Consider the following 18,576-nt stretch of genomic DNA (forward strand, 5'->3'; position numbering starts at 1 on the left):
CATTAACACTTTCGTGACCGCGCCTATCCCCGTCGATAGTATGTTTTCCGTGTTTACAACTTGTCTATTTGCCGTCTTTCGAGCGCTTTTGGACCCCTCGCGCTAGCTTGTGCACCGTGTGGTGATTTTAAAGAGCCTTTCCATGCGCCCGAGTGAGCGTGCATAGTGTCAATCATGGCGTAGATGTCGCGTGCGACCGCTTCAAGAAAACGGCTCATTTCGGAGGATTTTCGTGAATCTGGGCTGGAACATTTCAAATGAAGACAGCAGCACAGGCTCGGAAGACGACGTGAGCATTTTTATTTCTGCACGGACGACGAAACCGCCCCGGAACATCCATGGTAGTCCACCGGTGAGTTTAGCTATGTGCTCGGGCCGCATTATTGCCGGCGCGCGTCGGTGTAAGTTTAGCCAATGTGCTCTGAAGGTTAGACCTCTAATCTACAAGGCGTCCACTTCCTTCAGGCGGGAACACTTGCCAGCGGCCGCGCAGACAGTGCAATTTCCTGCGCGGAGGCAGCCGGGAGTGAACCTGATTGCTGACCATTTAGTTTGCAGCCTTCTCTGAGACTTTTCAGCGATTACACCAGACTATGAGGCATTATCACTAGCATGTCACAAGTTTGTATATGTGGTAGTTTATCGTCCACCTGACGGAAAAACAGAAGCGTTTTTTTCAATTTCTTGAAAATCTGCTTACGTATGCGTGCACTAACAAGTTGCACATTATCATAGGGGGTGACTGCAACATAAACCTTTTACAGCAAACTGAAACCTCTGGTAACTTCCAACTACTACTTGATTCCTTTGCGTGTGCTAATATTATTACTGAACCTACACGTGTCACTTCAGATACTGAAAGCCTTATCGATTTACTTACTACAAATGACATAAGTGATTCAACCGTATCTGGAACTGTTATTGCCGATATTAGTGATCACTATCCTATATACATGTTTCAAAATCGCAATGAGTATCTTAATCGTGCAAAAGTATCAACTCCAGAATCATACAAAATACAGGAAATTAGTAACAAAACATTAGACACTTTTAGGCGTGAAATTGCGCAGATTTGTTGAGATCCTGTCTATAAATCAGTTAACGCTAATGAGGCGTATGAAATATTCATTTGCCTGTTAAGAAAAACTTACCATAAGTGTTTTAAATATAAAACTGTCGAAACCCCAAAGAAATGTCGGAAACAATGGATGACGCGAGAATGTCTGGAAATGATTAAGAAGAAAAATCTACTGTACGCAAAATTCGTGAAAACAAGACACCATAACGATCTTTCGGAATTCAAGCGGTATAGAAATTTTGTAACGAAGCAACTGAGAAAAACTAAGGATGCGTACTATGAAGCTCTCTTCAAGAGGGTTAGCACTCGTGGCGACGTGCTTTGGCGAGAAATGAATAAGCTCCTAAATGGAAGTTGCTCTCGAGACAACGCGCTTGAGTTAAACATAGATAACAAGATAGTAAAGGGTCAAGAACTTGCTAATAAATTTAACGTGTACTTCACAACGCTGGTGTCCTCTGATTTATCAAACCCTTCTCGTGCCTGTAATAGTTATTACAGGGACTTTCTAGGTGTGCCAAACATGAGTACTGCATATTTTTTAAACACAACTCCTGAAGAAGTATTGTCTGTATTTATGTCACTAAAGAACACTACTGCTCGGGACATAGATGACCTACAAATTAGACCTATTAAAGCAGCACTTGATCTTTTGTTACCTATTCTTACCCATCTGTTTAATATCTGCTTATCCACGGGAGTTTTCCCAGAAAAAATGAAGCATGCGAGAGCTGGTGTCTAATAAAATCTGGTGACCGAAATATCTTTTCTAATTATCGTCCGATCTCGATACTTCCTGTTATATCTAAAGGGCTAGAGAAAATCATATATCAACGTGTCATGTCTTTTTGTGCATAGTACTCTATATTATCACCGCATCCGTTTGGCTTACGACGGGGCATGTCCACAGAACTGGCTCTCCTCACACAAAAAGAACTCATACTTAACTCATTTGAAAAGAAACTGTTAACACTGGGTGTTTTTATTGACTATTCCAAAGCGTTCGATAGAATCAACCACGAAGTACTCTATGCAAAATTGCGTCATTATGGTTTTCGGGGAACCCCACTTGACTTTCTGAAATCTTATTTATCACAAAGAAAGCAATCTGTAGTTATAAATGACAGCCAATTCTCCCTATTAACCATAACGTCAGGTGTACCTCAGGGCAGCATATTAGGGCCCCTACTGTTTAATATTTATATAAACGACATAATAAGTGTCAGCAAATATGTGGACTTTATAATTTATGCAGATGACACTAGTATATTTTTTCATGGTAATGATTTAGGTAAGCTTGCAGACTCAGCCAACAACATTCTTAGCGACATCTTCGTATGGAGTACTGCAAATTATTTAATGATCAACACAAAAAAATCCAAAGCTGTCGTATTCGCACCGGTTCAGAAGGCTGTCTGTCGTGGTTTGGATATATATCTCGGGCCCGAAAAAATTGAGGTTGTCAAAGATGTTTCATCATTAGGAGTAATTTTTAATGAAAATCTTAATTGGGACGAACACGTTAATAAAGTAACTAGAAATATAGCTAGGACGTGTGGTGCTCTCTCTAAACTTCGACAGATACTTCCAGTAAACATTAAACTTTTACTCTATAATACGTTGTTTTCATCTCACATAAACTATTGTAGTCTAGTGTGGGCAGATACATCTAAAGCAAATCAGAACAAAATATTTTTACTGCAGAAAAAAGCGATTCGTCATATTGCAAACGTACTTTACGACGCACATACAAGTCATTTATTCAGAGAATATAAGATTTTACCGATCGATCACACACAGTTTCAACCTTATTATGAAATACAAAGCTTGCTATCAAACAACGCTTGTTTTCTTAAACTGTGTAACCTCAGAAAAAATACACAATCCTAATATGACATTCAAAAAAGGCCTTCCTGGTTCGTTCCTTATTCGCGAACTAATCACGGTTTGAGAAGACTTGAACACTGTATTCCAGCTTGTTTTAACATGTTTGAAAATGAAAACATCGACATCTTTAATATACATTAAAAACCTAAGAACCTTGTCATCCAAAATGGCGGCGTGTAGTTTAGCTTCTTCTAGTTGTCCCGCTACAGTACTATATGAAAAAGAAACACCCTAAAATAGTGCTCGTGAGCAACATGGCATCCTATGACGTTTGCTTTCTTTGACATTTTTTTTTCGTTGCTTTTTTTACGAGTAAAACATGCAACATTTCACTCGTCAGTGTTTCCCTTGTGCATTAAAACTTGTGCTTTGCACATACCCAGTGTTGTAAACGTTGTATAATTATTTTGTAATACTTTGGTAGCCGCTTAGCAACGTGTGCATTGGTTTTTTTTTATGATTGACCGCACGTTGTGTTCATTTGTTTTTTGTTGTTTTTCTCTCTTTGTGGTTTGCTTATTCTATGTAAACCTGAAACTGATGTAACTTTGATGCATTTTCTTTTTATTTACTAATTTCTTGAAGTTTTGAAAATCGATGTCAAATTGTTTTTTCATGTTTTGTGCTCCGCGGATTCTTGTAATGCCAAGTGAAAAAGGGTAGGAGCCTCGTCAAGCTGCTAACATAGCAGCTTCTTGCTCTTATCCTTGCGTTTTCTTTTTCCCAACTCTGTGAAGAAAGTACTCATTAACACTGAAACTGAAACTAAAACCTTGGAGCTGCGTTACGTAGTGCCACGCGGCGCTTCATGAGTGCTGTCGGCTTTTAAAGACGATATTCTTTCTTGGGAACCTTCAACGCGAAAATTTTGGTCTGTCTGTCTGTCTGTTTGTACATTTGTCTGTTTGTCTACCCTTAACGGTACCCTAAACTCCATCAAAGTAACCAAACGATACTCCAAACGGCCGACCACATCCGCAGCGCCCCCCAATACGGCTCAAGATTCAGCGTTCATACTTCTGTGATTGTCAATATCTGAGGCACCAAATTAACGCGTCAATATTCTGAGTTTGTGTCTCTTAGTCGAAAAAGCATCTATAAGTAATTTTAAGGATCGTGGCGTTTATCACGTTGCGCTGAGCAGGCAACGCTTGCACGAACGCGCAAATGTTTCCAACATTTTGCTAAGACGACACTGTGGTGGCACCTACTCGTTTACGCGTTTTACACCTTGTCACCTCCGAGACAGGCGCGCAGGGCGCGCGCGCTTAGTTTTCCATGATAACTGCCAGATAGCGCTCATGTCTCACGTGTGACGTGACTTGATGTGCTCATTCGCCTCCGCTGCACGCTCGAGGCACTCTGACGCAGCGCCTCCAGAATACCATTCACCAATTTTCTAGCACAGAACTTTAAATAAACGTTTTGTTCGCTCTCTCCAGGCGCAAGACTATGGTCTTTCGACGACATTTGCAGTGTAACATGCAGATACGGGGCCAACTTTTGTTTTTAAAGACGATAGTCTTTTTTGAGGACCTTCGACTCAGCAATTTCGGTCTGTCTGAACATTTGTCTGTTTTTCTGCCCTTAACGATACCGCAAACGGCACCAAACGATACTACAAATTGCCGACCCCTTCAGCAGTGCCCACCAATATTGCTCATGGTTCAGCGTTCATACTTGTGTGATTGTCAATCAAAAAGCTATTATTGAGCATATCCGAGGCAACATAACAACACGTCAATATTCTGTATATGTGTCTTATTACTAGAAAAGGCATACATAAGTAACTATAAGGACCATAGCGTTCACCACGTTGCGCTGAAAATGCAACGCTTGCACGAAAAGGCCGGTGTTTCCAACGCTTCGCTAAGATGGCACGGTGGTGCCACCTACCTGTCACCTTACGTTCTACACCTTATCACCTCCGAGACGGGCGCGCACGCCACGCGCTTCGTTTTCCAAGTCAACTGCCAAATAGCATGAATGTCTCACGTGTGACGTGACTTGATGCGCTCATCCGCCTCCGCTGCATGATCGAGGCACTCTAAGGCAGTGCCTGCAGAATACCATTCACCAATTTCCTTGCGCAGAAAATCAAATATATGTTTTGCTCCATCTCTCTAGACGTAAGTCTATCGTCTTTCGTCGACATTCGCAGTGTAACATGCGGACACGAAGCCAATTCTTTACTGCTGAAGTTTTTTTATTGGAGAGCTATGCAAAAGCAATAATAAACATGCTTGGACACATATTTTTCAGAAGCCAACGGACAGCGAGAGCGATGGTTTTTGGACGTCCCACAGTCCATCTTGATGCTCCTACACGAAACGCTTCTCAGGGCCAATGGCACCAGCCAAAATGTATATATATATATATATATATATATATATATATATATATATATATATATATATATATATATATATATATATATATATATATATATATATATATATATATATATATATATATATATATATATTTATTTATTTATTTATATTTATATATATATATATATATATATATTGTAACGAATTAATGAATCTGAATAACGGACGCTCTGCTGGCAATGAAGAAGACGACGATGATCGGTGGCTGCAGTGGTAGCTCGCGCACGCCGTTCGCCATTATCCAGACCTGCCTGTTAAAGCTCATTTTGCCAAGCTGCGTCTTAACCTTTCTCGACGTACAACACCTCTATTTTAAGTGGTGAAGGAGCCGGGGTTCCCATCAACCTGGAACTTCGCAATCGGACGCTACCCTCACCGTTCACCATGACTGCTCCTGGCTCTTTTCAAGCTGCCTTACCAACGACAGTCTACTGTACTGGCGTGCCTCGGCAACGCGACCCACCAATTTTTCGCGGCAACGACGAACAAGACGTCGAGGACTGGCTCGTCGAGTACGAAATCGTAAGCGCTTCCAGCAAGTGGAACGCCTGCGACCAGCTCACAAACGTGCGCTTTTACCTCGATGATGTGGCCAACCTCTGGTTAAAGAACCACGAAGGCGAAATCACCAACTGGTCCGCCTTCAAGACCACCATCGCCGCGGTCTTCGGTCGTCCCGCCGTACGCCGGCTTCGCGCGGAACAGCGTCTCCGTAGTCGAAACCAGCGCAGGGACGAGCCCCTTACAAGTTACATTGAAGATGTCTTGTCTCTTTGCAAGCGCGTCGATGAATCTCTAACCGAACGCGACAAAATCAAGCACATCATCAAAGGAGTTAACGACGATACCTTCCAGATGCTCGTCGCTAGGAATCCACAGACCATCACTGATGTTGTCCAGCTCTGTCAGGAGTACGACGAGTTGCGTAAGCAGCGTGTCTCGACGCGCAGGGCCGCTGAAGATACGGCTGAAGTTTCCGCCCTCGTGCACGATGTCGCTGCTGATCACACCGCCTTACTGCCCCACATCAAACAGTTCATTCGTGAAGAAGTTGCGCGTCAGCTTTCTCTTGTGGCCGAAGCATCCGCGCCAGTGACATCGTTAGACCCACGTCTACGCCAGGTCATTGAGACACAGGTCACGCAGGCACTGCCTCTATCGCCATCTGTCCCTACGCCGCTGACCTACGCTGCCGTCGTTGCTAGACCCCCAGCCCCACCTGTCTCTGGCGCATACAGGGGCACCGGGTCCTCCTACCCTACGACGCTGCCTACATACACGGCACCCCATCCCGTTTCGCCCCCTGCACCTTCTGTCGTTAACCCATGGCGCACCTTGGATAATCGGCCCATATGTTTCGCATGCGGTTTCGTGGGACATATAGCACGCTACTGTCGCCGTCGTAACTTCCAGCCTCCAGACCACGGGAATTCTGCAAATAACCAGGCTGCCCAGAATCCCCGGCGACCATCTTCTCCTATCACCGACTCATTGTCCCCACGACGCCCTTTCGATTCTCGCCGGTCATTACCGCCCCGTCGCCGATCTGTCTCCCCGATGCTTCAGCGCACGAGCCCCGCTCGAGAGGAAAACTGACAGCCGCAGTTCCGGAGGCAAGAACTGCGTCGTCGTCGAACTTTCTAAGACCTCCTCTTTGTCCGACCAACGAAATTGATGTGCTAGTAGAAGGTGTTGCTGTACGTGCACTTGTCGACACAGGCGCCGTCGTTTCTGTAATTAGTGAAAAACTTTGTCGCGATTTGAGAAAAGTTACAACGCCGCTTACGAATCTTGCTCTGCGTACAGCCACCTCCCATTTCATCGCGCCGACAGCTCAGTGCACAGCATGCGTTTTTATTCAAGATGTTTGGTACGCCGTCAACTTTGTTGTTCTCCCACGTTCATCTTACGACATCATACTAGGATGGGATTTCCTTTCTACCCATCAGGCCCTCGTCAACTGCGCTCGTGCTGAACTCACGTTGACGAATCCTTGCCTTGATATCGACCACCACAGTCCCTCCAAAGTGTTTGCCGCAGCTGACGTCCGCATCGCGCCGTTGTCCGCCGTCCTAGTGCCTGTGTTTTCCCCTGCTGCCACTAACTCGACGCTCCTGTTCCAGCCAACTATAGCTAGTGTGCAACACCGAACCATCGTCCTCCCGTTTGCCGTCATCACCTTTTCCAATGGTTCGGCGGTAATTTATGCGTGCAACGTTTCTGCTTGCCCATACATCCTGCTACGCGGCGAGTGTCTGGGGAGCCTTGAGACCTTAAATTGTATTTTCGAAGACCCGATCTATCCAGACAAGCCATTCTTACCGACTTGTGCCATTACACCCGCAACGGACGCTAATGAACCTATAGATGTATTCCGCAAGTCCATTGATTGTAACCTCACCCCTGGGCAGCAGGAACAGCTGATCAAGCTCCTACAGCGTTTTCGAGACTCGTTTGACGACAATCAGCCATCCTTAGGTCGAGCGTCATCTGTTCTTCACCGTATAGATACCGGTCAAGAGACGCCAATACGGCAGCGTCCATATCGTGTGTCGACTACCGAACGCCGTGCCATCAATTAACAGGTTGACGACATGCTGACACGTGGCAAAATCGAACCGTCAAGCAGTCCCTGGTTATCTACAGTTGTACTGGTGAAAAAAGAGGACAGATCCACAGGTTCTGCGTAGACTACCGGCGTCTCAACCGAATCACGCGCAAGGATGTCTATCCGCTGCCACGCATTGACGATGCCTTGGACTGCCAACAGGGAGCCGAATTTTTCTCTTCTTTAGATCTGCGCTCTGGATACTGGCAGGTACCCATGGCAGAGGCCGATCGTGAAAAAACTGCTTTCACCACGCCCGACGGGCTTTACGAATTTACAGTTATGCCCTTCGGCCTCTGCAACGCACCAGCTACTTTCGAGCGGATGATGGACTCTATCCTTCGAGGCCTCAAATGGAACGTTTGCCTTTGTTATTTAGATGACATTGTCGTCTTTTCAACCGATTTCGCAACCCATTTAACCCGCCTCGAGAAAGTCCTCGCGTGTATTTCTGCCGCGGGGCTGCAACTGAATCTGAAGAAGTGCCATTTCGCTGCTCGAAAGCTTACGATCCTTGGCCACGTGGTTTCAAAAGAGGGCATTTTTCCTGACCCTGCCAAACTTACAGCCGTTTCAGCGTTTCCCAAACCAACCACCATGAAAGAGCTCCGAAGCTTCATAGGCCTTTGCTCTTACTTCCGGCGCTTCGTCCGCAATTTCGCGACGATCATCGCTCCTTTGACCAAGCTCCTCGCCGGCTCTAGAGACCTTTCCGCCTGGTCTGCCACCTGTGACGATTCTTTCAATGAACTGCGCCGCCTCCTCACGTCGCCGCCTATTCTGCGACACTACGACCCATCGGCACCCACAGAGATCCACACCGACGCTAGTGGTGTCGGTCTAGGCGCTATTCTTGCACAGAAGAAAGACGGCTTCCAAGAGTACGTGGTTGCCTACGCAAGCCGAACTCTTAGCAAAGCCGAAACCAACTATTCAGTCACTGAAAAGGAATGTCTCGCCATTATTTGGGCGATAGAGAAATTTCGACCTTACGTGTACGGGCGCCCTTTTGACGTCGTGACTGACCACCACGCCCTCTGCTGGTTGTCGTCACTGAAGGATCCAAGCGGTCGCCTCGCCCGATGGGCATTACGCCTCCAAGAATATAATATTCGCGTGGTCTATCGCTCCGGCCGGAAACATTCGGACGCAGACGCCCTATCCCGTTCGCCGCTACCCCCTGACCCGGACATCTGCGAAAGTCTAACCTGTGATGCCACTGCCGTAACCATCGCCGAGATGCCATCTGAGCAACGCAAGGACCCTTGGGTTGCTTCGATTCTAGACATCCTGGCTGGGCACACGGCTTCCCCCCCTTCTCGCACATTGCGTCGGCAAGTAGAGCACTTGGCCACTCGCGACGACGTGCTGTACCGACGCAACTACGCACCCGGTGGATGTCAGTGGCTACTCGTGATTTCACGTCATCTGCGATCCGAAATTTGTTCCACGTTTCATGACGACCCCCAATGTGGCCACGCAGGTTTCTTGAAGACTTATTCTCGCATACGTCTCCGATATTACTGGCGTGGCATGTACCGTTTTATACGACAATACGTTCGGGCCTGCTCGACGTGCCAGCGACGAAAAACTCCCCCTTGTCACGCCAGCGGTATCTTGCTACCCTTACCATGCCCGTCCCGACCATTCGACCGCGTCGGCATCGATATCTACGGTCCCCTTCCCAACACCACTGACGGTAACCGCTGGATCATAGTTGCCGTCGACCATCTCACGCGGTATGCCGAAACTTCATCCCTTCCCTCGTCTACAGCAAAGGACGTTGCGACTTTCGTTCTTCACAACATCGTATTACAGCATGGAGCACCTCGGGAGTTACTGAGTGATCGTGGTCGCGTATTCTTGTCAGACGTCATCACAGCATTGCTGCGTGAGTGCCACGTCGTTCACCGCACTACAAGCGCCTATCATCCCCAGACCAATGGCATGACAGAGCGCTTCAACCGCACCCTTGGTGACATGCTGTCTATGTATATCTCGTCAGACCACTCCAATTGGGACCGAGTGCTCCCGTTTATCACGTTCGCTTATAATACCGCCATTCAAAGTACTACTGGGTTCTCTCCTTTTTTCCTCCTTTACGGACACGAACCTTCTTGCACTATGGACACCATCCTTTCGTACAAACCTGACTCCTCAGAGTCCACGACTTTGTCTCAAGCCGCTACATACGCTGAAGAATGCCGCCAACTGGCAAGATCATTCACAACTCAAGACCAAGGACGCCAAAAACACCACCATGACGCATCAAATAACACTACTTCCTACGATCCAGGTTCACTCGTCTGGCTGCATGTCCCTTCGGCTACACCTGGCCTTTCTACCAAGTTGGTCCCCAAGTATCACGGCCCATATCGTGTGCTACAAAAAACGTCACCGGTGAATTACCTCATCGAGCCACTGGAACCATCTTCTGACCAACGTCGTCGTGGCCAGGAAATTGTCCACGTCTCGAGACTTAAGCCCTGCTACGACCCTCCCGTGTTTACTTGTCCATAGGTCGCCAGGATGGCTCCTTACTTCGCGGGGAGTAATCGTAACGAATTAATGAATCTAAATAACGGACGCTCTGCTGGCAATGAAGAAGACGACGATGATCGGTGGCTGCAGTGGTAGCTCGCGCACGCCGTTCGCCATTAGCCAGACCTGCCTGTTAAAGCTCATTTTGCCAAGCTGCGTCTTAACCTTTCTCGACGTACAACACCTCTATTTGAATATATATATATATATATATATATATATATATATATATATATATATATATATATATATATATATATATATATATATATATATATATATATATATATATATATATATATATATTCAAATAGAGGTGTTGTACGTCGGAAAAAGCTTCAGACGCAGCTTGGCAAAATATGCTTTATCAGGCAGGTCTGGCTAATGGCGAGCGGCGTGCGCGAGCTACTACTGCAGTCACCGATCATCGTCGTCTTCTTCATTGCCAGCAGAGCGTCCGTTATTCAGATTGATTAATTCATTACAATTACTCCCCGCGAAATAAGGAGCCATCCTGGCGACCTATGGACAAGTAAACACGGGAGGGTCGTAGCAGGGCTTAAGTCTCGAGACGTGGACAATTTCCTGGCCACGACGACGTTGGTCAGAAGATGGTTCCAGTGGCTCAATGAGGTAATTCACTGGTGACGTTTTTTGTAGCACACGATATGGGCCGTGATACTTGGGGACCAACTTGGTAGAAAGGCCAGGTGTAGCAGAAGGGACATGCAGCCAGACGAGTGAACCTGGATCGTAGGAAGTAGTGTTACTTGATGCGTCATGGTGGTGCTTTTGGCGTCCTTGGTCTTGGGTTGTGAATGATCTGGCCAGTTGGCGGCATTCTTCAGCGTATGTAGCGGCTTGAGACAAAGTCGTGGACTCTGAGGAGTCAGGTTTGTACGAAATAATGGTGTCCATAGTGCAAGAAGGTTCGCGTCCGTAAAGGAGGAAAAAAGGAGAGAACCCAGTAGTGCTTTGAATGGCGGTATTATAGGCGAACGTGATAAACGGGAGCACTCGCTCCCAATTGGAGTGGTCTGACGAGATATACATAGACAGCATGTCACCAAGGGTGCGGTTGAAGCGCTCTGTCATTCCATTGGTCTGGGGATGATAGGCGCTTGTAGTGCGGTGAACGACGTGGCACTCACGCAGCAATGCTGTGATGACGTCTGACAAGAATACGCGACCACGATCGCTCAGTAACTCCCGAGGTGCTCCATGACGTAATACGATGTTGTGAAGTACGAAAATCGCAACGTCTTTTGCTGTAGACGAGGGAAGGGATGAAGTTTCGGCATACCGCGTGAGATGGTCGACGGCAACTATGATCCAGCGGTTACCGTCAGCAGTGTTGGGAAGGGGACCATAGATATCGATGCCGACGCGGTCGAATGGTCGGGATGGGCATGGTAAGGGTAACAAGGTACCGCTGGCGTGATAAGGGGGAGTTTTTCGTCTCTGGCATGTCGAGCAGGCCCGAACGTATTGTCGTATAAATCGGTACATGCCACGCCAGTAATATCGGAGACGTATGCGAGAATAAGTCTTCAGGAAACCTGCGTGTCCACATTGGGGGTCGTCATGAAACGTGGAACAAATTTCGGATCGCAGATGACGGGGAATCACGAGTAGCCACTGACGTCCACCGGGTGCGTAGTTGCGTCGGTACAGCACGTCGTCGCGAGTGGCGAAGTGCTCGACTTGCCGACGCAACGAGCGAGAAGGGGGGGAAGCCGTCCGCCCAGCCAGGATGTCTAGAATCGAAGCAATCCACGGGTCCTTGCGTTGCTCTGATGGCATGTCGGCGATGGTGAAGGCAGTGGCATCACAGGTTAGCCTTTCGCAGCAGTCCGGGTCAGGGGGTAGGGGCGAACGGGATAGGGCGTCTGCGTCCGAATGTTTCCGGCCGGAGCGATAGACCACGCGAATATTATATTCTTGGAGGCGTAATGCCCATCGGGCGAGGCGACCGCTTGGATCCTTCAGTGACGACAACCAGCAGAGGGCGTGGTGGTCAGTCACGACGTCAAAAGGGCGTCCGTACAAGTAAGGTCGAAATTTCTCTATCGCCCAAATAATGGCCAGACATTCTTTTTCAGTGACGGAAGAGTTGATTTCGGCTTTGCTAAGAGTTCGGCTTGCGTAGGCAACGACGTACTCTTGGAAGCCGTCTTTCTTCTGTGCAAGAATAGCGCCTAGCCCGACACCACTAGCGTCGGTGTGGATCTCTGTGGGTGCCGATGGGTCGTAGTGTCGCAGAATAGGCGGCGACGTGAGGAGGCGGTGCAGTTCATTGAAAGAATCGTCACAGCTGGCAGACCAGGCTGAAAGGTCTCTGGAGCCGGCGAGGAGCTTGGTCAAAGGAGCGATGATCGTCGCGAAATTGCGAACGAAGCGCCGGAAGTAAGAGCACAAGCCTATGAAGCTTCGGAGCTCTTTCATGGTGGTCGGTTTGGGAAACGCTGAAACGGCTTTAAGTTTGGCAGGGTCAGGATGAATGCCGTCTTTTGAAACCACGTGGCCAAGGATCGTAAGCTTTCGAGCGGCGAAATGGCACTTCTTCAGATTCAGTTGCAGCCCCGCGGCAGAAATACACGCGAGTACTTTCTCGAGGCGGGTTAAATGGGTTGCGAAGTCAGTTGAAAAGACGACAATGTCATCTAAATAACACAGGCAAACGTTCCATTTGAGGCCTCGAAGGATAGAGTCCATCATTCGCTCGAAAGTAGCCGGCGCGTTGCAGAGGCCGAAGGGCATGACTGTGAATTCGTAAAGCCCGTCGGGCGTGACGAAAGCTGTTTTCTCGCGATCGGCCTCTGCCATGGGTACCTGCCAGTATCCAGAGCGCAGATCTAAAGAAGAGAAAAATTCGGCTCCCTGTAGGCAGTCCAAGGCATCGTCAATGCGTGGCAGCGGATAGACATCTTTGCGCGTGATTCGGTTGAGACGTCGGTAGTCCACGCAAAACCTGATGGATCCGTCCTTCTTCTTCACCAACACAACTGGAGAGGCCCAGGGACTGCTTGACGGTTCGATTATGCCACGTGTCAGCATGTCGTCAACCTGTTCATTAATGGCACAGCGTTCGGTAGTTGACACACGATATGGACGCTGCCGTAATGGCGTCTCTTGACCGGTATCTATACGATGAACAACAGATGACGCTCGACCTAAGGAAGGCTGATTGTGGTCAAACGAGGCCCGAAAACGCTGTAGGAGCTTGATCAGCTGTTCCTGCTGCCCAGGCGTGAGGTTGCAATCAATGGACTTGCGGAATACATCCATAGGTTCATTAGCGTCAGCTGCTGGTGTAATGGCACAAGTCGGTAAGAATGGCTTGTCTGGATAGATCGGGTCTTCGAAAATACAATTTAAGGTCTCAAGGCTCCCCAGACACTCGCCGCGTAGCAGGATGTATGGGCAAGCAGAAACGTTGCACGCATAAAGTACCGCCGAACCATTGAAAAAGTTGATGACGGCAAACGGGAGGACGATGGTTCGGTGTTGCACGCTAGCTATAGTTGGTTGGAACAGGAGCGTCGAGTTAGTGGCAGCAGGGGAAAACACAGGCACTAGGACGGCGGACAACGGCGCGATGTGGACGTCAGCTGCGGCAAACACTTTTGAGGGACTGTGGTGGTCGATATCAAGGTACGGATTCGTCAACGTGAGTTCAGCACGAGCGCAGTCGACGAGGGCCTGATGGGTAGAAAGGAAATCCCATCCTAGTATGACGTCGTAAGATGAACGTGGGAGAACAACAAAGTTGACAGCGTACCAAACATCTTGAATAGGAACGCGTGCTGTGCACTGAGCTGTCGGCGCGATGAAATGGGAGGCTGCTGTACGCAGAGCAAGATTCGTAAGCGGCGTTGTAACTTTTCTCAAATCGCGACACAGTTTTTCACTAATTACAGAAACGACGGCGCCTGTGTCGACAAGTGCACGTACAGCAACACCTTCTACTAGCACATCAATTTCGTTGGGCGGACAAAGAGGAGGTCTTGGAAAGTTCGACGACGACGCAGTTCTTGCCTCCGGAACTGCGGCGGTCAGTTTTCCTCTCGAGCGGGGCTCGTGCGCCGAAGCATCGGCGAGACAGATCGGCGACGGGGTGGTAATGACCGGCGAGAATCGACAGGGCGTCGTGGGGACAATGAGTCGGTGATATGAGAAGATGGTCGCTGGGGATTCTGGGCAGCTTGGTAATTTGCAGAATTCCCATGATCTGGAGGCTGGAAGTTGCGACGGCGACAGTAGCGTGCTATATGTCCCACGAAACCGCATGCGAAACAGATGGGTCGATTATCCAAGGTGCGCCATGGGTTAACGACAGAAGGTGCAGGTGGCGAAACGGGATGGGGTGCCGTGTATGTAGGCAGCGTCGTAGGGTAGGAGGACCCGGTACCCCGGTATGCGCCAGAGACAGGTGGGGCTGGGGGTCTAGCAGCGACGGCAGCGTAGGTCAACGGCGTAGGGACGGGTGGCGATGGAGGCAGTGCCTGCGTGACCTGTGTCTCAATGACCTGGCGTAAACGTGGGTCTAACGAGGTCACTGGCGCGGATGCTTCGGCCACAAGAGAAAGCTGACGCGCAACTTCTTCACGAATGAATTGTTTTATGTGGGGCAATAAGACGGTGTGATCAGCAGCGACGTCGTGCACGAGGGCGGAAACTTCAGCCGTATCTTCAGCGGCCCTGCGCGTCGAGACACGCTGCTTACGCAACTCGTCGTACTCCTGACAGAGCTGGACAACATCGGTGACGGTCTGTGGGTTCCTAGCGACGAGCATCTGGAAGGTGTCGTCGTCAACTCCTTTGATGATGTGCTTGATTTTGTCGCGTTCGGTTAGAGATTCATCGACGCGCTTGCAAAGAGACAAGACATCTTCAATGTAACTCGTAAAGGTCTCATCTCTGCGCTGGACTCGACTACGGAGACGCTGTTCCGCGCGAAGCCGGCGCACGGCGGGACGACCGAAGACCGCGGCGATGGTGGTCTTGAAGGCGGACCAGTTAGTGATTTCGCCGTCGTGGTTCTTGAACCAGAGGCTGGCCACATCAGCGAGGTAAAAGCGCACGTTTGTGAGCTGGTCGCAGGCGTTCCACTTGTTGGAAGCACTTACGATTTCGTACTCGACGAGCCAGTCCTCGACGTCTTGTTCGTCGTTGCCGCGAAAAATTGGTGGGTCGCGTTGCCGAGGTACGCCAGTACAGTAGACTGTCGTTGGTAAGGCAGCTTGAGAAGGGCCAGGAGCAGTCATGGTGAACGGTGAGGGTAGCGTCCGATTGCGAAGTTCCAGGTTGATGGGAACCCCGGCTCCTCCACCACTTCAAATAGAGGTGTTGTACGTCGGAAAAAGCTTCAGACGCAGCTTGGCAAAATATGCTTTATCAGGCAGGTCTGGCTAATGGCGAGCGGCGTGCGCGAGCTACTACTGCAGTCACCGATCATCGTCGTCTTCTTCATTGCCAGCAGAGCGTCCGTTATTCAGATTGATTAATTCATTACAATATATATATATATATATATATATATATATATATATATATATATATATATATATATATATATATATATATATATATATATATATATATATATATATATATATATATATCGGGAGCTGTAAATTATGCTTTGAACAAAAAAAAGTTGAACAGAAAGCAAGTGTTTTCCGTGAAACATGCGCAGTGAACCTGTGTTTTACCGCATCGCGAAACTGCTTCGCACGGCGGCCTGAAAGACACTACATGTACTGTTATTTTTATGTACACAAAACTTTATTATTGACAGCGCTTATATTTGCAGGATAATTGCGTGTTCTCCTTGCGCTTAAAATGTATATTTCCATTTCTTTTTATGCTTAGCCTGTTCAGAGCATTGTTGATGGTTCTATGCAATTTCTCTGTTCTTGCTTAGAATGCTTTTTTTTTTGTTTTGATACTTTTTTCATACTATTGTTAATAAATTTTTGGTTTAATTCTAACTGTTCGTATTTGAAAGATAACTCAGCTGTACAAGTCGACACTATAAACATTAACATCAATAACTCTGGGTGCATAAAAGATTAGGTTTTCTGGACTACCAAAGTACGGCCAAATGTCTCGCTGTCACGAGAGTGCTAAACATCTTCTTCTTGTCTGTTAGTTCTCCACGCCGCAGTGGTCTAGTGGATAAGGTACTTGGCTGCTGACACACAGGTCACGGGATCGAATCCCGGCTTCGGCGGCTGCATTTCCGATGGAGGCGAAAATGCTGTAGGCCCGTTTGCTCCGATTTGGGTGCACGTTAAAGAACTCCAAGTGGCCGAAATTTCTGGAGCTCTCCCGTTCAGCGTTTCTCATAATCTTATGACAGTTTTGAGACGTTAAACCCTACATATTAGTCAATCAATTGTCTGTTAGTCCTAATTATCATTGTGCATTAGTAATAATTAGTTACTGTATGCTTATAATTCGTCTAACACTGCACGTGCAATATTTTCAAGGCATTCGCGATATCGGTGCATTAAACGCGATAACGGAAAACAAGGTTGGCAGTGAATATAATTGACTATATATCGGTTACCTGTGGGATACCTCTCTGAAGAGCACTTTAATTTGGCGCATTAATCAGTTGATAGTTTGCGGAATACTTTGGTTTCATTGAATGTTTCCACCAGGTTTTATGAAGCAGTATATAATTTGTGTTTGTAAGTTAGTGTTTCACTGCACCGTCGCACAAACATTTATTAAATAATTAATTTACGTTTGTGAATACGGAAAGTCCGCACGGTTAACTTGCTTTTTATTTACATTTTGTTAAAGGCTAGAACATTTCATTTCATGTTTACAAAAAAAACTGTCAGTTTCTACAGCTTAATTATGGCTTAATTATGCCGTGACTGCCATAACTCTGTATTTACACCGTATTCCTTCTAAAGTGTGTCTCAACTTTGTCTTCAATCTTCACTATGTAATAACTTGTTTTAACTTAATTTTAGCGCTTACTTCCTTGCATTTATTTTGTATCCCGCACTACAGTTTGGTGAGAATTGAATCATTTACTCGCGCATACAGCTTATCTCGTTAAAAAAGATTCACCAGAGGTATTGGAGCGACGGCGAGGCGCTGAACGAGCGTTAGGAGAGCACCGGTTGAGAAAAGCGGGCTGGGCGAGTGGAAACCGCCCAAACTTCTTCGTAGGCGATTAACACACCTGGCTGTGTTTTGCGCGCAGCCTGGGCTACGCGTGCCACTATAGATCTATAGCTCATGCACAGAAGAGCCGCAACCTGGTGTGCAGAGCGCGCCACTTCGACCGGAAGAAGCGTTCCACCAGGGGATTAACCTTGGTGTGTGCCAGGTGGGGAAGCCGATCGAGCGGCTGCCGAACCAGGTAGTTGGATGCCCAAGTGCTTCAGAGGGAGCAACGTCGCGTCGCCGATCAGTGTCTGACCGTGCAGTTTGGTTTCCGCTTAATGGCTCGGTAATGAAGCGTCAACGATCGAATGGCGCCGGGTACTCCCCGTGGCAGTGCCCCGTATAGCATGCAAATGTGCACTCGCCAGCAGGCGTGCCACGACACGCCGAAAGTTCCTGCTCGTCGTGCGCGGCATATTAGCGCGCCGGTGCACTGCAGCCTGCTTGTATGTCGCGAATGAGAAAGCTCACCGGCTGCGCGGCACTTCCCTTGTTACTTATCGACTATGCATGTGGGCGCGGGTGCGCGCTGATGTGCACGCTGATGTGTGTGCGTGCGCGTGCGTGTTTGTGTGTGTGTGTGCGTGCATGCACACACACGTATCGTATGTATCGTGGGCATGAGCGCGTACGTTTGAGCATAATGCTTGCCTACAAGTGTGTTCTTGTGGGTGCGTGTGTGTACGTGTATGTATGCGTATGCACAGGTGTGACTGTTAAGGAATAGGCTGCGTCATCTCTGTCATGCTCAAAGGACAAGAGACAAGCAAGGATATAAGGAAACGAAATGGGGCCTGTATGTGTAAACTAATGCTGCAACTGCCACAATACATATCGAGTGACAAACTATTCAACGCATCATGCGGGTATGCCTCGTTTCA

The 18,576-nt window shown here is 47.9% G+C and overlaps 1 protein-coding gene across 2 annotated transcripts in view; it reads right to left on the reverse strand.

Annotated features, from left to right (window-relative positions):
* The window catches only part of LOC119176906 (uncharacterized), a 566,139-nt gene that overhangs the window by 433,221 nt on the left and 114,342 nt on the right, over positions 1 to 18,576 (reverse strand). The window lies entirely within an intron of this gene.

Source organism: Rhipicephalus microplus, chromosome X (genome assembly GCF_043290135.1).
Source record: "Rhipicephalus microplus isolate Deutch F79 chromosome X, USDA_Rmic, whole genome shotgun sequence".
NCBI lineage: Eukaryota > Metazoa > Arthropoda > Arachnida > Ixodida > Ixodidae > Rhipicephalus > Rhipicephalus microplus.